A 24,355-nucleotide genomic window follows, 5' to 3' on the forward strand; every position below is an offset into this window, starting at 1 on the left:
AGGCGACTTTCCTCTTTTTCGGAGTCGAACCCTCTCGGCGTCGATCCTCCTCGGTGCCGCTGTCTCTGCGTCGAGCAGCTTCGGCTCCGCTATCTCGGCGTCGATCTTTGCCGGCAGCACTATCTCGGTCCCGAGATGGCTGGGTGCCTGTGTCTCGACCCGAGTCGGACGATCTCGGCACTATTTCGGCCTTCTTCGGTGCCGATGGTCGGTCACCGATTTTATGGGTTGAGCCATGGCCTGATGGCAGTGGCGTCCCCAGGGCCTTGTCAGTTTTCTTATGTGCTATCTTCGACGTCTTACTCACTGTTTCATGGTCGTCGAATTCGTCCGAGTCCGATTCACGGATCGAGAAGGCTTCTACTTCTTCTTGTTCCTTGAAATCTGAGTGTCCTGTCGGCGTGGACGCCATTTGCAGTCTTCTGGCTCGGCGGTCACGGAGCGTTTTTCGGGACCGGAACGCACGACAGGCCTCACAAGTTTCTTCCCTGTGCTCGACAGGCACAGGTTACAGACCGAATGTTGGTCTGTATATGGGTATTTGTTGTGGCATTTAGGACAGAATCGGAACGGGGTCTGTTCCATCAGCGTCGATGTCACACGCGGTCGGGCCGACCAGGCCCCGACGGGGGATCGAAAACTACCCCGAAGGGCAACGGAGATGTTATCGTATCGATTCGATGTCGATGCTATCTAACCCGATCCCGAACGCAACAATACCGACGTAATTTTCCGATTTTTAGCTAACTTTCCGTTCCGAAACCCGGATCGAAAGGAACACGTCCGAACCCGATGGCGGAAAGAAAACAATCGAAGATGGAGTCGACGCCCATGCGCAATGGAGACAAAGAGGAGGAGTCCTTCGGTCCCGTGACTCGAAAGACTTCTTCGAAGAAAAACAACTTGTAATACTCCGAGCCCAACACCAGGCAGCGGACTGTGCTAAACATGTGTATCTGCAGCAACATATGCCATCGAACCATTTGTTTCCTGAATGCCTCAATACTTTTTACCTCTCTGTGTGGGGAAGAGAGGGAGGAAAATGTGGGGAGAGTGGTGGGACGAAAGGGTTGCAGGAAAGGAGTTGAAGGTTAACTCTGGTAGTAGATGCCTTAACTATAAGGCTCTCCAGCCTAGAGTGCTTGGTCAGGAAAGGAGGATCATCCACAGCAAGCCTGTGGAGATGTGCTACTTTATTCAGAGGTGGGAAAGAGCAAGCCTTAGTCCAGGAAACTATGAGAATGTCAGTCAGTGGCTTTCTTAAATGTCAAGAAAGGCTTGGACATATCCAGCCCAGGCTGTAAAATTAGAGTGAGGACACTAGTGCTACCCTCAATAGAAGGCAAATGTAAGTCCAGGGCTTTAGCTGTGCGTCTAATGACCACAGGAAATAAGGCACTGTCCTTTGTGGAGGAGCCAGGGGGATAATCCAACCTAGTATCAGCAGAACTGGACAATCTCATGGCACTTAGTAGGTCCATGTACAAATTATCATCCTATTGTCAGTTTAATTCATCCCCTTTGTCACCGAAAGCTAGCCGACTATGGCCCGTTTCCATTCCACAAAGTTGCATGAGTGCTGGAATGTGGCTCTAGGTAAAGGCAATTTTTTGTCAGAGTAAGAACGAACAGGAGCCGGATGCAGCAGACCTGTTTCAGGACAACGTTGGTTGAGGCTAATTCAGTTTGGAGTCAGACAGGAAAACAGAAACGGTGTCCTCCCCTGCATCAGGAAAAACATCATGGTGGCCTGAATCGGCATGGATCATTGCACCCAATTTGAACCCAAACAAAAGGGTTCAGGAGTCACAAATGGCAACAACAGATCCACCAGCATTACTCCAACTGGAGACCTCTGTGGACCTCATGGGGCCCAGAGGGACAAGAAAAGGAATTTGCAACATGCCTTCCTCAAAAGCCTCAATCTGTTGCAACCTCAACACAAATATGGGGTGCAGAGTATACTTCTTGGCAGAGGACCGGAAGCAGGACCGAGGGGCACCTTCATTTTCCTTGTGACTTCTCAAGAGGAGAGTGGCAATACTGGGAAGGTTACTGCTTGGCCTTCTTATTCTTCCTCTTGGACTTCAACTTACCCAAAGACTTGGAAAGAGATAATGACCTGTTATGGGAATGATCCCAAAACGGGTCCACGACTTGATGCAGGACTTCTTGAGGTGATCGCAAACACACAGCTTGGCTTTCTGATTGCAGAGCGCCTATAGATATTCAAGGGCACACACTTTGCACAACTTGGAATTGTTGCCCCACCAGCTGAGAAACCCCTAATGGGAATGAGTGAGACATCTGTTTGCAGCAGTCACCAACATGTTTAATCCCAGTAATTATAGAAGGGGACATATTGCCTTTCACACAGGAAATCAATTGAGAAAAAATTGTCAACTGATAAGACAAATTTGGGAGCTAGCTCCAGATCTGCATACGAAGGCATAGAAAGAAAGGAACTGGTGTCAGAAGGCAACAGTTGCGCTTATTTGCAGGCCCAACCATCATTTCGAAGGGAGAACAAGATAGACTTAGAACCACATGATGCCACCTACCGGTGTGAGGGGGCTATACTGCAACAATCTTCCAGATCTAGTCTGACACCTGGGGATATTTACAAGCTGAGAAAACTACATTTTAAAGTATTCACCAGAAAATGATATGTAGGATGACAATAGCAACATCCATTCCAATAGATCTCACCACCTTCTGTCCCTGCAATCTAAAGCTGCTCAGGAACATACAATTTTAACTAAAAATCTCAGAATGGATAGCCCAGTGCAGTAACCAGAGAAGTGGTCCACCATCATTAGAATTATCATAAACTGATCTGTGGAGTTGTTCAAAGCTGCCAGATAACTGAAAACCAAAAACGATAATTACACCTTAGTGGTCATCAAGCAAGACACTTTCCACATAGGATCAAAACAAAGATCATATTTTTTCATTCACACCTACTTAGGCAAGCACTTCCGAGCTCCACGTTAGTAGTAAGCGATAGATCAAAGCTACAATACAACTGTACTAATGCAGTCTTTACAGCAAAGGGATAGCAACACAGAAAACCACTGAGGTATGTCAAAGTTAAACATTGCATACTGCTGCTCTTTCACATCTTCTGCTTCCAGCAACAAACATTTATGAGGGTCAGTGTGCAGAAGTACAAACTCATTTCTTGATGCATAACAAAAGTGGAATTGTGCAAAACATTCTAAATCAAGACAAATACTAGCACACCAATGTTTCATCTCCAGCAAAGGAGCCCTACTATTAGCTTACACATTGCTGAAGCTTAATGTGTTGCTTCATTATGGGATTTTTCTTTCGAGGAGACCTGGGGCAACATGCACAAACCCATTAGAATATTACCATACATTTCCCTTTAGTTTACTAGCAGGTTAAAAGCTTTTTACTGTTTGAACAGGCTACAGTAAAGAAGCCTACTACAACAGCTCTCCCCAAAAGCCTCAACTGAATATATAATCCTCAGAAGAACTGCGCTTTGTATCCTAAGTCCCACTTAAAACAGCAAACTAGAATTGGCATGGCCAAAAGGAGACAAATTTGGAGGTAGGAAGGGGGAAATAGGGAGAGTCAGCAAAAACAATCAAGGAGACAAATCCAATCACATCTAACGAAGTATGATCTACATGCCATCTCATGGAGAAAAAGCCCCTATGTGCCTTATCTATCCCAGACACCAGCCATCCCCGCCACCCTTTCCGGAAAAGAACAAGAGCCTGCCATTGCCCAACGTCAATTCCTCTTCTTTTCTGTTGCATTAAGAATGTTCCCTCTTCAGTTCATGGATTACAGCACTGCCATTACTGTCAGACAACCTGTGAGAGTATTACTATTTTTTTTCCTTTTAATAAAGGTACTTGGAAGGATGCCTTTGCTAGAAGGCTTTTGAGCACAGGCACCAGTTCCTCCGTAAGGAATTCCTCAGTGATGCGAGTAGGGACCCACAGGAACCATAACGTCACTCCCTTCCAAACTCTTTCAGTTTGAATAAGCTTTCATCAATAGCACAATCTCTAAAAGTGCCCATCACCCGCATTGTTTCTCCAGAGTCTTTCAGCCATCACTCTAATGACTAGACCTGAATTTTTTGGCACCTATAACTGTTCAAACCTCGTGCCTTCTCAGGCAGTGATTCAATTTCCCCTCAAGAAACTTCACCTCCAGTTCAATAGTCAGTATTTTTGAAGGCAGATCCTCCCACCTGGCGTACAGGGCTAATTTCTCAGTTTACCATCAGCATTCTCTTCTTGGCTCGTGTAAGAAATTGGATTATTATTTTGGCTGGGTGACTGTCCACTTCATGGAAAAAAGCCAAATCATGTCAGGGTGAACCCTCCAAATCACCAACTTAACCAAAGCTCAACTCCATTGCAGCTATGAAACAGAGCAGGCATGCTAAACTTAGGACAATATGTAAAGTATTTATGCAGTATTGAAAAAGCAATAAAGTTAAAATTAAAAAATACAAATCCCAAACCGAATTAGAAACAGAGAAAACTGTAAAACAAAATAACACCAAAATGACAAATCCAAAAAAGGGACGTGGTAAACGAGGATGCAGGCGCAATTTGAGGCTAACTGCCATGGTGTGCTGGCAGGATACTTTAAACAGGTTCGTCCTAGTCAAAGGTTTTTCCTTCTGACTTACTCTTTTAAGTCCGAATTCATCACAAGAGTCCACTTCTAAAGCCCCACACAGACTCAGGGCAGGAATTTAGAGAATTACAGAATGTCAGGTAGAAGCCAACAGTGGGGTCCGATCCAAGCCCAGTTACCACTGGTCAGCTGGGTACTGTCAGAAAAAAGGCCTCTTGTGGTGTGTGGTCTCCCTGTAGCCACAGCAGTTATCCAATTGACCCTTGGAGTCCATGCGTTTGTCCTGGATACAAGAGGAAGGTCCAGTCCCTCTGCGCTACTCTCAGGTCAAAGAGAGCACATTCAGTCAACTCTAACCTTCCACCAAACCAAATCCAAATCAAAGGGGTAAAAGGTCCCAAGGTTACCCCTACCCACTTTTGCAGCAGTTCATGTTTGCCTTACTACAAAGAGGCCCCAAATGCCTCATCAGGACGTCTTCAGATGGGAGAAGTCTTCAGCTACACTAAACATGGGCTGGAGGGCTAGGGGTGCGTACTACTGTAACCTCAGCGTCCTCCTACATGTAATGCCAAAATCCAGTTTGAAACAGAAGTCTAGTAGGATAAAATCAGGGTTCTCCAGTAACCAGGTAGTGGACACACAAGAACTGTCTTGGCATCCTGCCGGCTCACTTTTAAGAACCCCAAGCTTTTTATGTGGGTCACCAGCTCTATCAAGCAGGATTTGACACTAATTTCAACATGGATGCCCACAGCCCCACCCTGCATATTCTGAGGAGTTCACAGAAGTTCTCTCTGCCCATTTAGTTCAGCCTATTGTTAGCTCCTAGGAAGCATTTCACACCTATCGGAGGCTTAACAGACAGAGTTGTCAGAAACTTACGCTTATCGGCCTTCTGCCAGCTCAGGCAGGTAAATATAAACTTCCTGAAAGTTAGTTTTCCTTAATATTTTAAAAAAATCCAACTTCATCTTTGAATTGGATATTTAATAAAAATTTAAATAGTGGTTTAATTTTTGTAGCTGGTCCAATTACTGAGATACAGTATTAGTATTTTAATGTGTACTGTGTTTTTTTTGCATAGGACGGCTAGGCCTGCAACAATGAAAACAGCTTCTAGAGCCCAGTCACTGTTCAAGGACATGCCAATATTAATTTTCACTTACCATAATAAAATGCCCGGTTTTAAAGCAATAAAGAATTCAATGAAACCCAAAATTAAGAGGTATTCCCTTATTAGGATGAAAACTCTCACCCTTTAAAGGTGACATTCTTTATCAGAGGGTTTCGCCTCACCCCGTGACAACAGGTCATGGTGTGGGCTATAACTCCCACAGTAATTGGGAGGAGCTCTTCTGATATTTTATTATATTTTAGTATGCCTCTATGGGGTAAGTCGAGTGGCGAGTAATGCATAGAGTAATACGTGCTATGGTGTAGCAAAATAAACAAAAACGTGTGGTTAAAACAAACGCCAGACTTTATGGTTGTCTGTCTGGGTCAGGATTAAGAAATATGCATAAGCAAATACTCAAGGAGGAGCCCAACAATGTTCTCTATAGTGGTCAACTTGTTTCTGCCCTCAAAATAACCCTTCTCTAAGGTATATGGGGAGCTCATCAGGATCTATGTTAAATCACTTCTACTCATTTCAAAAGTGATACCAAAAAGTGTATGCACACTTTTTTGTGTATTTTGCTACACCATGCAACTTATTGCACTCTGCACTATTCATCACACGACTTACTGCATAGGAGCATACTAAAATACATTAAAATATCGAAAGAGCTCATCCCAATTAGTGTGGGAGCTGTAGCCCACACTGTGAACTGTTGCGATGTGAGGAGAAATTATGGTGAAGCATGCCGCCTTCGGTGAGTAAGTGTTTCCGTCCTAGTACAGGAATATCACTTTTCATCTTAGGTTCATTCAATTATTTTATTTCTTTAGACCTGGCACTTTATTATGTTCAGTATTAATGGATTAAGAGCGAGTACCACCTGGTCTTTAAATCTCCCTCCGGCTTCTTGTGTGTGACTGAATATTAATTCTGAACCACTTTTAAATACCATGCACCCTACACAGTGGACTACAAGGCTCACATAGGACAACTTACTAATTTAAAATAAAGACATTTAAAGGACCCTCGGTACATTTTGTACCATATAGGGACTTCTATGTAAGTTAAATATACCAATTAGGAGTGTGCCAGTTCAACATGTTTAAAGGGGGAACGTAGGCACTTTACTACCAATTAGAAAGGCTAAAGTGACAGAATTCTAAAGCCAGTAAAAATATAGTGACCAGCAAAAGGTAGAAAATTGGGGATGACCACCCAGAAAATACAGAATTCTACCATGCTGCTTTTTAAGTCAGTGAACAATGTGCAGGAAATTTTCACCATCATGCCAGACGGTGCTTGAAAGTCTCCCTAGTGCAATAAGGGGGCCAAGGGTGAGAAAGTTAACTGATGAGCTACTGCTGGATGCCACTATTCTGAAACAGCCCAAGCAGGTATATAACCCCCCCGTCCCAAAACACATACTGAGTAACACTCCCAGAATCAACTGCACTCCTCTAGGGTCTAGAGGGTGGAAAATTGATGGTCCAGACAGGAGCTTTTTGATGTCACAGCCTTTTGTCCTATGGCATCCTGCCCCTCCAATACACTACTGAGAGGGGACCTCAGCATATGACTGAAGCTCGAATCTCACCTTATGGTTTCTGCTCTACATGACTTCTTTTCAATTCTCCAACTTGCATATTGCGCAGCAGGACCTATTCATATTGCGGGTGCTCAACTGATATAATCTTTTCAAGTCCTTTAAACCAAGGGCAACAGAACAAGGTATGCCCCTCTGCCCCCGACTGACTATTCAGCTATAGTTTCTCAATCAATTCCTCCTGCATTTTTGCTGTCACATTTGTCACAACACATCAACTCTCTTAGTCTAAGTCCTCCAGAGACATCTTTTTGATCATGCCTACCGAGTATAAATGCACTCAGTGGATTGACTCAAAGTTGACACTACCCAGAACAAATGGGTTCTTGAAACACTTACTTCAAATTTGCCTTCAAGAATCACTAAAAATTCAAAAGGTTATAACATACTAGCCCCTGATTTATCTCAAACGTATACACTCTCACATCTGATTGTAAACATACTCCTTTGTAACATGGTCAAACATCGATGTGTAAGGGTATCAACACGTTGGGACCAACTAAGCTTTTCATTCACCTGGAAGCCCAAGTAAAGACCTTCATAGCCCCGTCTCCATGTATTCATAATCCAAAAACCAAGTATGATCCACCCTTTCTCTTAAGAATACCATCACTTTGGTCTTTGAAAGATTTGCTATTTGTTAGAAATGGGGTCTCTAGTTGGCAGAGGTATTCACCTTTGTCCAAATATTCCCATGCCCATCCTCTGGTAGCTTGGCACTAAGCAGTCAGGCTTAATTTAAAAGGCAATGTGTAAAGTATTTGTGCAATAAATCAAAGAAGAACACAGTGCAAACACCACACAGGTTCAGAAAAATAAAAGATATTTATCTGGTTAAATTAAGGTCAAAATGATAAAGATTCTATAAGCACAAGTTGAGATATCAGTTTTGCAAGATTAAAGAGCCTTAAATCTTTGAAATCACCAGTTGTCGCTTGTTTGCACAAAGTACCTACTTTTTGTCAAAATGACCACACACTGGGACCGCAGTGGATGAGATGCATGGAAAAATAAGGTGTGCGTCTGATCTTCCGACAGCACAGACGATGCATTGTTTCTTTCCACGCTGCAAGGGGCTCTGTGTCGATTACCGACGCGCAGTCTTGGTTCCTCACTACGATGCAGGGATCTTTTGGCACCCAGGGATGATGCAGGGAAAATCCTGGGGGTGCAGGAAGAAGTCACAGGCATTGTGGATCCGGTAGGCGATATGTCAAATTTTCTTTCGCACGGCAGGCGCTGCAACGATTCTTCACTGAGGAAGTCTGGCTGCGTCATTCCGACACAGCTGTGCGTAAATGTGGTAGGGCTGTGTTGAATTTTCAGTTGCAATGCAAGTGCTTCGTCGATCTTTGCTCGGGAAGTCAGGCTGCGCCGTTCCGGTTCAGCTGTTTGCCGATTTTCTTGTCGTAGGGCAGGCTGTGCGTAGTTTCTGGCAGGCTATGCATCGGTTTTCGGCACACATGGAGTTTCCTTGCAGAGAAGAAGTCTTTTTGGTCCTGAGACTTCAGAAAACAGGAGGCACGCTCAATCCTAGCCCATGGAGAGCACTTCTCAGCAAAGTCAGAGGGCAGCAGTCCTTCACATAAAAAGCAGTCCAGATGAGTCCTTTGGGCAGCCAGGCAGTTCCTCTTGACAGGTGAAGGTTCGGGTCCAGAAGTATGAGTTGTAGGGGTCAGAGACCCAGTTTATATACCCAAAATGCCTTTGAAGTGGGGGAGACTTAAAAGAATAGTTTTAAAGTGCAAAAGGTCTCCTTTCAGTACAGGTCTGTCTGCCAAGATCCCAGAAGAGGGGTTCGGCAGTCCATTGTGTGAGGGCAGACCACTAGTCTTTGAAATTTAAGTGTCAGGCCCACCACCCTTTCAGCCCAGGAAGACCCATTCAGCATGCAGATGAGTGCAGGTGTGACTGAGTGTAGGAAGTTGGCTCTGTATATGCTATTTCAAAGTAAGAAATAGTGTGCACTGAGTCCAAGGGTTCCCCTTAGAGGTAAGATAGTGGCAAAAATAGATAATTCTAATGCTCTATTTTGTGGTAGTGTGGTCGAGCAGTAGGCTTATCAGAGGGTAGTGTTAAGCATTTGTTGTACACACACACACACAGGCAATAAATGAGGAACACACACTCAAAGACTTACTCCAGGCCAACAGGTTTTTATATTGAAAAATATATTTTCTTAGTTTATTTTAAGAACCACAAGTTCAAGATTTACAAGTAATACTTTAAAAGTAAGGTACTTCACTTAGATACTCTAGGAACTTTGAATAAAAGCAATATCACATACAGTCTTTGTAAAAATGGCAATAAGCTATTTTCAAAGTGGACACAGTGCAAAAATCAACAGTTCCTGGGGCAGGTAAGTAAAGGTTAGGTTTGTAGGTAAGTAAAACACTTACAAGTCTCAACGTTGGGGCAAAGATAGCCCACCGTTGGGGGTTCAAGGCAACCCCAAAGTTACCACACCAGCAGCTCAGGGCTGGTCAGGTGCAGAGGTCAAAGAGGTGCCCAAAACACATAGGCTTCAATGGAGAACAAGGGTGCCCCGGTTCCATTCTGCCAGCAGGTAAGTACCCGCGTCCTCGGGGGGCAGACCAGGGGGCTTTTGTAGGGCACCAGGGGGGACAGAAGAAGGCACAGAAATTACAACCTCAGCGGCACAGGGGCGGTCGGGTGCAGTGTGCAAACAGGCGTCGGGTTTTAGATAGGAAGTAATGGAGGGACCCGGAGGTTACTTCAACAATGCAGGCAGGCACGGGGGGGGCTCCTTGGGGCAGCCACCACCTGGGTTAGGCAGAGGGTCGCCTGGGGGACGCTCATGCACTGGAGTTCGGTTCCTTCAGGTCCTGGGGCTGAGGGTGCAGTGTTGGTTCCAGGCGTTGGGTCCCTTGTTACAGGCAGTCGCGGTCAGGGGGAGCCTCTGGATTCTCTCTGCAGGCGTCGCTGTGGGGGCTCAGGGGGGTCATCTCTGGTTACTCACGGGCTCGCAGTCGCCGGGGAGTCCTCCCTGAGGTGTTTGTTTTCTGCAGGTCCAGCCAGGGGCGTCGGGTGCAGAGTGGGAAGTCTCACACTTCCGGCGGGAAACGTGAAGTCTTAAAAGTTGCTTCTTTGTTGCAAAGAAGTGGCAGGTTTTTGAACAGAGCTGCTGTTCACGGGAGTTTCTTGGTCCTTGGGTGTAGGGCAGTCATCTGAGGCTTCAGAGGTCGCTGGTCCCTGTTGGATGCGTTGCTGTTGCAGTTTTCTTCGAAGTTGGGAGACAGGCCGGTCGGGCTGGGGCCAAAGCAGTTGTCTTCGTCTTCTCTGCAGGGCTTCAGGTCAGCAGTCCTTCTTCTTGTTAAGGTTGCAGGAATCTAGTTTCCTAGGTTCTGGGGTGCCCCTAAATTCCTAATTTAGGGGTGTGTTTAGGTGGCTATTGTCCTTGAGGGTGGCTACACCCTCTTTGTGCCTCCTCCCTGTGTGGAGGGGGGCACATCCCTAATCCTATTGGGGGAATCCTCCCTTCTCAAGATGGAGGATTTCTAAAAGCAGGAGTCACCTCAGCTTAGGACACCTTAGGGGGCTGTCCTGACTGCTGGGAGGCTCCTCCTTGTTTTTCTAATTATCTCCTCCAGCCTTGCTGCCAAAAGTGGGGACAGTAGCCGGAGGGGCGGGCATCTCCACTAGCTGGGATGCCCTGTCGTGCTGTAACAAAAGGGGTGAGCCTTTGAGGCTCACCGCCAGGTGTTACAGTTCCTGGAGGGGGAGGTGAGAAGCACCTCCACCCAGTACAGGCTTTGTTCCTGGCCACAGAGTGACAAAGGCACTCTCCCCAAGTGGCATGCGACATGTCTGGTGTGTGGCAGGCTAGCAGAAAGTAGTCAGCCTACACTGAAAGTCTGGTTGGTATCCAGGGGGCACCTCTAAGCTGCCCTCTAGGTGTATGTTACAATAAATTGCACACTGGCATCAGTGTGCATTTATTGTGCTGAGTAGTTTGATACCAAACTTCCCAGTTTTCAGTGTAGCCATTATGGAACTGTGGAGTTCGTGTTTGACAAACTCCCAGACCAGATACTCTTATGGCTACCCTGCACTTACAATGTCTAAGGTTTTGCTTAGACACTGTGTAGGGGCATAGTGCTCATACACATATGCCCTCACCTGTGGTATAGTGCACCCTGCCTTAGGGCTGTAAGGCCTGCTGGAGGGGTGACTTACCTATGCCACAGGCAGTGTGAGGTTGGCATGGCACTCTGAGGGGAGTGCCATGTCGAGTTAGTCATTTTCTCCCCACCAGCACACACAAGCTGTGAGGCAGTGTGCATGTGCTGAGTGAGGGGTTCCCAGGGTGGCATAAGACATGCTGCAACCCTTAGAGACCTTCCCTGGTATCAGGGCCCTTGGTACTAGAGGTACCAGTTACAAGGGACTTACACCGGAGTGCCAGGGTTGTGCCAATTGTGGAGACAAAGGTACAGTTTAGGGAAAGAACACTGGTGCTGGGGCCTGGTTAGCAGGGTCCCAGCACACTTTCAAATCATAAATTAGTATCAGCAAAGGCAAAAAGTCAGGGGGTAACCATGCCAAGGAGGCATTTCCTTACACAACCCCCCCCCCCCCCCAAACGAAAGAGGATGAGACTAACCTTTCCCAAGAGAGTCTTCATTTTCTAACTGGAAGAACCTGGAAAGGCAATCTGCATTGGCATGGGCAGTCCCAGGTCCTTGTTCCATATCCCTACAGGGAATGGACTTTATAGTGGATCACCTCAACAGTTTTGGGTTTTCTCCTTTCATTTGCATCAGCCATCTGAGAGGTCTGTGGTCAGTCTGAACTATAAAGTGAGTACCAAAGAGGTATGGTCTCAACTTCTTCAGGGACCAGACCACAGCAAAGGCCTCCCTCTCAATGGCACTCCAAGGCTGCTCCCTGGGGAGTAACCTCCTGCTAATGAAACAGGCTGGTCAAGGCCATCATCATTTGTTTGGGACAGGAGTGCTCCTATCCCATGTTCTGAGGCATCTGTCTGCACAATGAACTGCTTAGAGTAATCTGGAGCTTTTAGAACTGGTGCTGTGCACATAGCTTGTTTCAGGGTGTCAAAGGCCTGCTGACATTCCACGGTCCAGTTAACTTTCTTGGGCATTTTCTTGGAGGTAAGTTCTGTGAGGGGTGTCACTATTCATCCATATCCCTTCACAAACCTCATATAGTACCCAGTCAAGCCAAGGAATGCCCTGACTTGAGTGAGTTTTTGGAGCTACCCAGTCTAGAATAGTGTGGATCTTGGGTTGGAGTGGCCGAACTTGGCCTCCACCAACAAGGTGTCCCAAGTAAACCACAGTACCCTGCCCTATCTGACATTTAGATGCCTTGATAGAGAGGCCTGCTGCTTGCAGGGCCTGCAAAACCTTCTTCAGGTGGATCAGGTGATCCTGCCAGTTGGAGCTAAAGACAGCAATATCATCAAGATAAGCTGAACTAAAGGACTCCAAACCATCAAGGACTTGATTCACCAACCTTTGGAAGGTGGCAGGGACATTCTTTAAGCCAAAGGACATCACAGTAAACTGGCAGTGCCCATCAGGTGTAGAGAATGCTGTTTTCTCTTTTGCTCCTGGTGCCATTCTTATTTGCCAGTAGCCTGCTGTCAAGTCAAAGGTACTCAGGTATTTGGCAGCACCCAATTTGTCAATCAGCTCGTCTGCCCTTGGAATGGGGTGAGCATCTGTATTGGTGACAGAATTAAGCCCTCTGTAGTCCACACAGAACCTCATCTCTCTCGCCATCTTTTGTGTGAGGTTTGGGGACCAAGACCACTGGGCTAACCCAGGGACTATCAGAGTGCTCAACCACTCCCAACTCCAGCATCTTGTGGACTTCCACTTTGATGCTTTCCTTAACTTGGTCAGACTGTCTGAATATTTTGTTTTTGACAGGCAGGCTGTCTCGTGTCCACATCATGGGTACACAGGTCTGTCTGACCAGGGGTTAGGGAAAATAGCTCAGCACACTGCTGGAGGACTTGCCTGCAGTCAGCTTGCTGTTGGCCAGAGAGGGTGTCTGAGTAGACCACTCCATCTACTGTGCCATCTTTAGGGTCGGTGGAGAGGAGATCAGGGAGAGGTTCACTCTCTGCTTCTTGGTCCTCATCTGTAACCATTAACATGTTTACATCTGCCCTGTCATAGAAGAGTTTTAGGCGATTAACATGGATCACCCTCTTGGGTGTCCTGCTAGTGCCTAGGTCCAGCAGATAGGTGACACTCTTCTTCTCTAGCACTGGGTAAGGGCCACTCCATTTGTGCTGAAGTGCCCTGGGAGTCACAGGCTCCAGAACCCAGACTTTCTGCCCTGGCTGAAACTCAACCATAACAGCCTTTTGATCATACCACATCTTCTGAAGTTGTTGGCTGGCCTCAAGGTTCTTACTTGCCTTTTCCATGTACTCTGCCATCCTGGAATGTAGGCCTAGTACATAGTCCTCTATATCTTGCTTAGGCTCATGAAGAGGTCTCTCCCAGCCTTCTTTCACAAGAGCTAGTGGTCCCCTAACAGGATGGCCAAACAGAAGTTCAAAGGGGGAAACCCCTACTCCCTTTTGAGGCACCTCTCTGTAGGCAAAAAGCAGGCATGGCAAGAGGACATCCCATCTCCTTTTGAGTTTTTCAGGGAGCCCCATGATCATGCCCTTCAATGTCTTGGTAAATCTCTCAACAAGACCATTGGTTTGTGGATGGTATGGTGTGGTGAATTTGTAAGTCACCCCACACTCATTCCACATTTGTTTTAGGTAAGCTGACATGAAGTTGGTACCTCTGTCAAAAACCACCTCCTTAGGAAATCCCACTCTGGTAAAAATACCAATGAGTGCTTTGGCAACTGCAGGGGCAGTAGTGGACCTAAGGGGAATTGCTTCAGGGTACCTAGTAGCATGATCCACTACTACCACGATATACTGATTCCCTGAGGCTGTGGGAGGTTCAAGTGGACCCACTATATCTACTCCTACTCTTTCAAAGGGGACCCCCACCACTGGAAGTGGAATGAGGGGGCCTTTGAATGGCCACCTGTCTTTCCACTGGCTTGACAGGTGGCACAGGAGGCACAAAACCCCTTTACTTTCTGGGACATGTTGGGCCAATAGAAATGGTTGACTAACCTCTCCCATGTCTTGGTTTGTTCCTAATGGCCAGCAAGTGGAATGTCATGGGCGAAGGTCAGAATGAACTCCCTAAACTCCTGAGGCACTACCACTCTCCTAGTGGCACCAGGTTTGGGATCTCTTGCCTCAGTATAAAGGAGTCCATCTTCCCAATAGACCCTGGTGGAAAACCACTGACATTTCCTTTGGTTTCCTCAGCAGCTTGCTGCCTAAGGTCTTCAAGAGAGGGACATGTTTCTTTCCCCTTGCACAGTTGTTCCCTTGTGGGTGCCCCTGGGCCCAAGAGCTCAACCTGATAAGGTTCCAACTCTATAGGCTCAGTTCCCTCAGGGGATAGAACTTCTTCCTGAGAAGAGAGGTTCTTTTTCGGTGCTGAAGCTGATTCCCCAGTCTTCTTTCCTTTTCTCTTGGAGGGTTGGGCCATTATTCCAGACTCCAGCACCTCTTTTTCACCCTGAGCTCTGCACTGTGCCCTAGTCTCGACACACCCCAGTTCAGGGATACCCAGCGTGGCTGCATGTGTTTTGAGTTCTACCTCAGCCCATGCTGAGGACTCCAGGTCATTTCCAAGAAGACATTCAACTGGTGTAGCAGAAGAGACTACCACCTGTTTCAGGCCAGTGACCCCTCCCCATTCTAAAGTTACCATATGGGGCGTGGCCAAGATGGCAGAGCGCTAGGACGTTCCTGCCTGCGCTCCGCCGCCCTGGCCCCGGAATCAGCTGGCTGACCTGACAAGGGGGTGTCCCAAGGCCCCCCCCACCCCCCGAGTTGACGGGTGCTGGTGGTGGCAGGGGGCAGCCCGATCAAGGTTGTGCAGCATGCGACGCTGCCCCTGAAAAGAGGAGCAGCCGGCCCCGAACACGCTTGAGCGGTGCCCTGGGTCGCAAAGTGGTGCCTTTCTCCGGCAGCGGCCTGGGCATGCGTCTGGAGGCATCAGAGCCTCGAAGGGATCCTGCTGGGCCCCGTGAGTCGCAGGGGCATGGAGGGGGCTTACACCCCAAGAGTAATTGCCGTTTTTGGGTGGAAGGAGCCCCTTTGAAAGACCTGGGTGGGGCTGGAGGGAAGCCCCCCCACCCCCCCCCCCACATTGGACCTCTCCAGGACCGTGGAGGGACCTGGAGGTGCGGCCACATAGAGGAGAGGCCTCTGTTTGATCCAGAGGTCTTCAGTCCTACCAGCATGGACCACAAGTAAGTGCGGGCCATTGTGCGAGGCGGCAGAGGCCACAAAAGGCGAAGTCCCGTGGGAGGAGGCTACACAGTGCGCATGCCAGACGCAATATCTGTCACGAAGACACCTGGGGATTTGTTTCCGGGCGGAGCTTTTGGAGAGACTTGAGGGGTGTCCCGGCGAGATGAGTCCGGGCCCACAAGCCATGACGGCGTCCAAATCCAAGCGGGAACGCTCAGTAAGAGAGATGTTGACAGGGACCCGTATGGCATCGGGGGGCATGGCATAGGACCCACCGGCAACGAGACCACTGGAGTCGGATGAGAGTTCGCCAGTCACGAAGGGTTTTCTAACCTCCCGGTTTGATTCGCTCCGCAGCGATATCCAGGAACTTCGCAGGGACATATCCCAGGAGGTGAAGAAGCTAGGTGGAGAGGTTACCTCCCTGGGAGATCGTGTAGCGCAGCTGGAAGATGGCGAAATTCCCCGGGGCGAGGAGGTGACGGCCTGCAGCAAGAGGTCGTTCATCTCCGAGAGCAGCAGGATTCCCTCCAGATTGCAGTCGAGGATTTGGAAAATCGTTCAAGGAGACAAAATATCCGCATCAGAGGGGCCCCGGTGGGGGCGGAAAAGGAGGATATTGGAGAGTATGTGGTGTGCCTGTTTCGTTCTCTGCTGGGCCCGGAGATAGTTTTGGACAGAGTTCACCGGGTGGGCCGCGCTGGAGGCCCTGGAGATCGTTCCCCTGATATCCTGGCCTGTCTCCACAATTTTGTGCTTAAAGAAACGATCCTGCAGCGGGCTCGCAATCTTCAGCAGGTACTTTAGAGGACATGAGCTCCAATTATTCCACGACCTCTCTGTGTGGACCATGCAGCGGTGGAGAGAATTTAGACCTATTACGGAGCACTTGCGGGCGCATGATGTGTCTTATTCCTGGGGCTACCCGTTTCGCTTGGTCTTCCGGTGGGAGGAACAGCTACGGCAGGTGCGATCCGTTTTGGAAGCATTTCAGATCTTGGGCTTGGAGGAGAACTTCCAAGATGCGAGCGAGAGGGCGGCCTTGCCTGGGGGGGGTCCCCCACGTTGGCGGTGGAAGGAGAAAAGAAGGAAACTGCAGTGCCCTACGACCTCGGAGCTGAGGTCGGAGCGGAATCCGTTCTGAACAGAGTAGCCGGCGGAACTTCAGCCTAGTGGAGGGGGGGCGGGACAGACCCGAACTGCGGATGGCCTTGAGGTTGATGGCTTGTCGGCTGCTGAGGAGGGTCGGGGCGGCGGAGGCGTTGGACCTGGTTTACCAAACATGGATGGTTCTACGGCCCTGTTGACACACTTCCTCGTGAAGTTGGGTGTGCAAGGACTTTTTGGTTCTGAGCACCTGTTGTGCGCATTGTTTGAATGTTGCTGTGTTTCCCTGCGACGCTGGCTTCTGTGTGGAGATAGTCTCAGGCCTTGGTGTTTCAGATGGTTCATCTTCTGGCCCGGGGGGGTCCTCTTCCTATCGGGTCCCTTCCCTTTTGAATGCTTCTCTCATTATAGGGTATGATTATTAAATGTACAAGCTTGAATGTACGAGGACTTAACAACCCTACGAAGAGGCTAGCCATCCTGTCTGCCCTAGAGAGGTCGGGGAGCCATATATGCCTGCTGCAGGAAAAACATCTTGTTCCAAAAGATATTTACTGCATGCGCTCTAAGTGGTTCCCTAGACAGTTCTGGTCTTCGGCATCAACGAAACACGCAGGGGTTGTGATATTGTTGGCGCGCTCATTTCCTGGGGAGGTGGTGACAAAATTGCATGAGGTGCCAGGTAGGCTTTTAGCCATGAGATTGAGACTGGGGGGGGGGGGGGTTTCCTTCACTATTGCTTCTATGTATGTGCCTAATTCTCAGCAGGAAGTCTTCCTAAAACAGGCTTTGACCCCGCTCTTACAATCCCCGGATGGCTCTATCCTAGTGGGGGGCGACTTTAATCTGGTGATGGATGGGGATTTGGATCGCTCAGGCCACCGGTATGGGCAGACGGGGTCAATGAAAGCGGCGGGCGTCAATGGCTGAGTGAGTGTGGCCTGGAGGATGTGTGGAGGAGGGCGCATCCCATGTTAAGGGACTATTCCTTTTATTCGGCAGCGACCAAGACATATGCTAGGCTTGATCTTTTTTTGGCCTCGCAGGAGCTTCTTCCCCGGGTTAGGGAGTCAGCGATCGAGCCTCGAGCCCTGTCTGATCACGCTCCGGTTACTGTTGAGGTTGCCATGAATATGGGGCACGTGGGCCTATCGGAGTTGCGATTCGATGCTTCAGAACACTGCAACAGTGGATGCGATTCGTAGTGCAATAATAGATTACCTTAGCCATAACGATGATGGGGCCACTTGTATGGCGACGCTGTGGGAGGCACGGAAGGCGGTATTGAGGGGTGAGGTGATGTCGCTGTCAGCTAGGGGTAATAAAGCAAGGAGATTGCTTCGGGAGGATTTAGAACAGAGAGTGAGATCATTGGAGCGTTCACATAAGCATACTGGTGCTCCGAGAGTCTGGTGAGAGCTTGAGAAAGTGAGGAAGCAGTTGACGCAGTTGGATTGGGACAGGGCAGAGTATGCAGTGGTGCGCCTTGAGTATAAGTATTACTTAGGGAGCAACAGATGCAGTAGGCTATTGGCGCATCGGTTGCGAGCGCAGCGTCAATGATAAAAATGGTCCGCTCCCCTTTGGGAGTGGAAGCGCGCACAAGCGACCAAATTGCGGAGGCCTTCGCGGAATTCTATCGGGGATTATATGGAGCCGAGGACCCCGGCAATGCATCTCCTGAGGCCTTCCTAGAGGGTATTGTAATTACTTCTTTGACCGAGAAAGACGCGACCTCATTAGATCAACCCATAAGGGCGGAAGAGGTCATATCAGCGATTTCACGTTTGAAGGTTGGGAAGTCACCATGCCCTGATGGTTTTTTCGCACTTTTTTACAAGACCTTCTGTGTGGAACTTGTACCGATATTAGTGCGACTCTTCAATAACTTTCGGCAGACGGGGGCTCTCCCAGCCAGCATGCTGGATGCCATGATTGTGGTTATCCCGAAACCGGGGAAAGATCCCGAGGAGTGCCCCTCCTACAGGCTATTTCCCTCTTGAATATCGATGTCAAACTGTTCAATGGTATACTCGCACACCGTCTCAATTAATACATGCCAGGCCTTGTAGATCCCGACCAAGCAAGATTTATACCACAGAGACAGTGTAGTGATAACACTAAGAGACTGCTTCACCTATTGGATAAAAGGGATCGCTCACGCAGGGAGGCGCACTTTCTCTCTATCGATGCCAAAAAGGCGTTCGATAGGGTTCATTGGCCATATCTGTTTAGAGTCATTGAACGTTTTGGATTGGGCCCGGGTTTCATGGCATGGATTCGTTGCATCTATCAGGCGCCCCGGGCGGCAGTCCGGGTCAACGGAACGCGCTCGCTGCCGTTCCCAATTCAAAGAGGGACCCGGCAAGGGTGTCCGCTTTCGCCTCTCTTGTTTGCGCTTTATATGGAACCCATGGCGCAGCGGCTTCGCAATAACCCTCAGATCAAGGGAGTGAAGTTCGGGGGAGATGAGCACATCATTTCATTGTACGCGGATGATGTGATTCTTACCCTCTCGGAGCCTGCGAACTCAGTGCCTGCACTAATGGAGATTCTGGAGGGATTTGGACGGGTCTCAGGATTCAGGATAAACATGTTAAAGTCCCAGGCCATGAGCAGGTTTATTAGTGCCGAACATGAAAGATCTGAAGGCCCGATTCCACTTTATATGGTCTTCCTAAAAAATCCCGTACTTGGGGATTGACTTAGGGTCCACTGTTGCCCGTACTGCGACAATGAATTACACGAAACTGACCCGGGAGGTGCAGCGCGACCTAGAGACCTGGGGGAGACTTAAGCTGTCTTGGCTAGGCAGGGTGGCAGCGGTGAAGATGACTATCTTGCTGCGTGTTCTCTACTTCTTCCAGGCACTTCCGGTGGCGCCCCCGCCACAGACGATAGCAGCCCTCCAAACAGCGAACCTAACATTTATTTGGGAATGTAGGGCGCCGCGGTTGCCGCGACGGGTGTTGGATCGCCCAAAGCAGGAGGGAGGACTGGCGGTCCCCTGCCTTCTACGGTACTTTCAGGCTGCACAAATGCGTTTTTTATTAGAATGGAGCCGCCCGTCTTCCGAGAAACATTGGTGTTTCATGGACCAAGCGGTGGCCGGCTCCCATATATGGAAAGAGCCCTGGCTCCGCCACCGCCACAGAGCGCAGGTGTTGTATGAGTCCCCAGTCACGGAGGTGTCTATGAGGGTATGGGATGTGGTAGCTAGCAGGCTGGGCTTGACGACATTCCCGTCCCCAATGACTCCCTTAGGTGCGAACCCTGATTTTGGCCCGGGCCTGCAACGGGAGGCACTAAGCCGTTGGTATGAAGGGGGCTGCAAAAGGGTAGGTTACCTTTTCGACGAGCAGGGGGTGATCTCCTTCGACCAGATGAGAGAGGTCTATGGCTTAATGGAGGCAGATAGGATGATGTATTACCAAATACGGCACTGGGCCATGTTGCCAGCTAATAAAGCATTAATAGACAGCCCGCTAACACCGTTTGAAAAATGGATCTTAGTAGAAAAAAGACAATAATCGGGTGTTCTCGGAGCTCTACGGCCTCCTAAGGGGGGAAACCCGTTCGCCTAAGACTAAGGGTCAGCTGAGGTGGGAGAGGGAACTGGAGAGAGAGCTTTCTGATGCGGAATGGGAGGGTGTTTTCTACAGGACTCACCATACGGCCTACAGTGCGGCAGGCACAGAGACAGCCTATAAGGTGTCCTCCTATTGGTACTACACCCCAGCTAGGATCCATGCTTGGGATCCCACTAAGTCGAGCCTTTGTTGGAGGGGTTGAGGGGTGGAGGATCGCTTGTGCACTTGCTATGGCATTACCGCAAGCTTCACCGGTACTGGGAGAATATTATAGATGCTATTGATTCGGCGTTTGATACTCAGATCCCCAGATTTCCGGCATATACTTTGCTGGGCTTGCCTAACCCGCTTACCTTCCCCCTGAGATCACTGAGGGGGCGGCAGATGGCCTTGAACGCAGCACTGCAGCGGTTGTTGGCCGTGTGGGGGACTGACAGGATCCTGACAGTAACCTCATGGCTCCACAAGTTGTGGTTCATTCTTGCTATGGAAAAGCTCACGTTAGCTTCACAGCAACTCAGTGGCGAATTTAAAGAACTCTGGCAACCATTCTTACAACTACTTTCCACGGAGTTCACAGAATTGACATGCCCGGCCTATCCGAGGGTGCTGGAACTGGCTTGAGTGAAAGGGAGGGAGTGAGCATTAGAGAACTATATGCAGGACCAAGATTGAGTGGAATCTAGGTTTGGGACTGAGTGATGGCTGTATGATGTGCCAGTAGCAGGGAATTAAAATGTCACTTACCCAGTGTACATCTGTTCGTGGCATCAGTCGCTGTAGATTCGCATGTTTTGCATAGCTCGTCATCTGGTGTTGGGTCGGAGTGTTACAAGTTGTTTTTCTTCGAAGAAGTCTTTCGAGTCACGGGACCGAGTGACTCCTCCTTTTGTCTCCATTGCGCATGGGCGTCGACTCCATCTTCGATTGTTTTTCCCCGCAGAGGGTGAGGTAGGAGTTGTATTGTAGTAATAGTGGCCATGCAATGGAGTGACTAAGTATGTACCTATTTAAGGTTAAAATAATATATATACAAATAGTTGAAGGTACCTTCCGAACTGCTACAGGCTCCCGGGGAGGCGGGTGGGCACATGCGAATCTACAGCGACTGATGCCACGAACAGATGTACACTGGGTAAGTGACATTTTCAGTTCGATGGCATCTGTCGCTGTAGATACGCATGTTTTGCATAGACTAGTAAGCAGTTATCTCCCCAAAGCGGTGGCTCAGCCTGTAGGAGTGGGAGTAGTCTGAAACAATGTTCTTAATACGGCTTGACCTACTGTGGCTTGTTGTGCGGATAACACGTCTACACAGTAGTGCTTGGTGAATGTGTGAGGCGTAGACCATGTGGCTGCCTTACATATTTCTTGCATTGGGATGTTTCCTAGAAAGGCCATGGTAGCACCTTTCTTTCTGGTTGAGTGTGCCCTTGGTGTAATGGGCAGTTGTCGTTTAGCTTTAAGGTAGCAGATTTGGATGCATTTAACTATCCATCTGGCTATACCTTGTTTTGATATTGGGTTTCCTGCATGAGGTTTTTGGAATGCAATAAATAGCTGTTTAGTTTTCCTGATGCTCTTTGTTCTGTCAATGTAATACATTAATGCTCTTTGACATCTAAAGTATGTAGTGCCCTCTCAGCTACGGAATCTGGCTGTGGGAAGAACACTGGAAGTTCCACTGTTTGATTTAGATGGAACGGTGAAATAACTTTTGGTAGAAATTTAGGATTAGTCCTTAGGACGACCTTATTTTTGTGTAGTTGTAAAAAAGGTTCTTGTATTGTAAACGCCTGAATCTCGCTTACTCTTCTTAGAGAGGTAATGGCGATGAGAAATGCAACCTTCCATGTTAGGAACTGTATTTCGCAGGAGTGCATGGGTTCAAAAGGTGGACCCATAAGTCTAGTTAAGACAACATTTAGGTTCCATGAAGGAACAGGTGGTGTTCTTGGTGGAATAATTCTTTTAAGGCCCTCCATGAATGCTTTAATGACTGGTATCCTATATAGGGAAGTTGAATAGGTAGGCTGCAGGTATGCAGATATTGCTGCAAGGTGTATTTTAATGGAAGAGAAAGCTAGGTTAGATTTTTGTAAGTGAAGCAAGTAACCCACTACATGTTTTGGGGGTGCGTGTAATGGTTGGATTTGATTAATATGGCAGTAGCAAACAAACCTCTTCCATTTACTGGCATAGCAGTGCCTGGTGGATGGCCTTCTGGCTTGCTTTATGACTTCCATACATTCTTGGGTAAGTTGTAAGTGTCCGAATTCTAGGATTTCAGGAGCCAGATTGCTAGATTCAGCAATGCTGGATCTGGGTGTCTGATCTTTTGGTTGTGTTGTGTTAACAGATCCGGCCTGTTGGGCAGTTTGATGTGGGGTACTACTGATAGGTCTAGCAGCGTTGTGTACCAGGGTTGCCTTGCCCAAGTTGGTGCTATTAATATGAGTTTGAGTTTGTTTTGACTGAGTTTGTTTACCAGATAAGGAAGGAGAGGGAGAGGAGGAAAAGCGTAGGCAAATATCCCTGACCAGTTCATCCATAGGGCATTGCCGTGGGACTGCCTGTGTGGGTATCTGGATGCGAAGTTTTGGCATTTTGCGTTCTCTTTTGTCGCAAACAAGTCTATTTGAGGTGTTCCCCAGAGCGTGAAGTAAGTGTTCAGAATTTGGGGGTGAATTTCCCATTCGTGGACCTGTTGGTGATCTCGAGAGAGATTGTCTGCGAGTTGATTCTGAATCCCTGGGATAAATTGTGCTATTAGGCGAATTTTGTTGTGAATTGCCCAACGCCATATCTTTTGTGCCAGCAGGCTCAATTGCGTGGAGTGCGTTCCCCCTTGTTTGTTTAGATAATACATTGTTGTTATGTTGTCTGTTTTGACGAGAATGTATTTGTGAACTATTATTGGTTGAAAAGCCTTTAGTGCTTGAAAAACTGCTAGCAGTTCTAGGTGATTTATGTGCAGTTTTGTTTGATGTACGTTCCATTGTCCTTGTATGCTGTGTTGATCGAGGTGTGCTCCCCACCCTGTCATGGAAGCATCTGTTATTACGTATTGTGGCACTGGGTCTTGGAAAGGCCGCCCTTTGTTTAAATTTATATTGTTCCACCATAGAAGCGAGAGGTAAGTTTGGCGGTCTATTAACACCAGATCTATAAGGTGACCCTGTGCTTGTGACCACTGTGATGCTAGGCACTGTTGTAAGGGCCTCATGTGCAGTCTTGCGTTTGGGACAATGGCTATGCATGAAGACATCATGCCTAGGAGTTGTAATATCATCTTTGCTTGTATTCTTTGTGTTGGATACATGCGTTGTATGATGTTGTTGAAATTTTGAATTCTTTGTGGACTTGGAGTGGCTACTCCTATTGTTGTGTTTATTATGGCTCCTAGGTATTGTTGTACCTTGCATGGCAGAATGTTGGATTTTGCGAAGTTGACTGTGAACCCTAGTTTGTAGAGGGTTTGTATGATTTGATAAAGGTTTGTTTGCTACTGCCATCATAATCAAATTCAACCATTACACGCATCTCCAAAGGATGTAGTGGGTTACTTACTACACTTACAAACATCGAACCTGGCCTTCTCTTCCATTAAAATACACCTCGCAGCAATATCTGCATACCTGCAGATTACCCATTCAACTTCACTATTTAGGATACCTGTCATTAAAGCGTTTATGGAAGGCCTCAAAAGAATTATACCACCAAGGACACCACCCGTGCCTTCATGGAACCTCAACATCGTCTTAACAAGACTCATGGGTCCACCCTTTGAACCTATGCATTCTTGCGAAATACAATTCCTAACATGGAAAGTTGCATTTCTCATCGCCATCACATCTCTAAGAAGAGTAAGTGAAATTCAGGCGTTTGCAATACAAGAACCTTTTATCCAACTACACAAAAATAAAGTAGTCCTAAGGACCAATCCTACATTTTTGCCAAAGGTTATT

The 24,355-nt window shown here is 48.0% G+C and overlaps 1 protein-coding gene across 3 annotated transcripts in view; it reads right to left on the reverse strand.

Annotated features, from left to right (window-relative positions):
- The window catches only part of OTUD4 (OTU deubiquitinase 4), a 449,310-nt gene that overhangs the window by 172,403 nt on the left and 252,552 nt on the right, over positions 1-24,355 (reverse strand). The window lies entirely within an intron of this gene.

The sequence above is a fragment of the Pleurodeles waltl genome, chromosome 1_2 (assembly GCF_031143425.1).
Source record: "Pleurodeles waltl isolate 20211129_DDA chromosome 1_2, aPleWal1.hap1.20221129, whole genome shotgun sequence".
NCBI classification, from domain to species: domain Eukaryota; kingdom Metazoa; phylum Chordata; class Amphibia; order Caudata; family Salamandridae; genus Pleurodeles; species Pleurodeles waltl.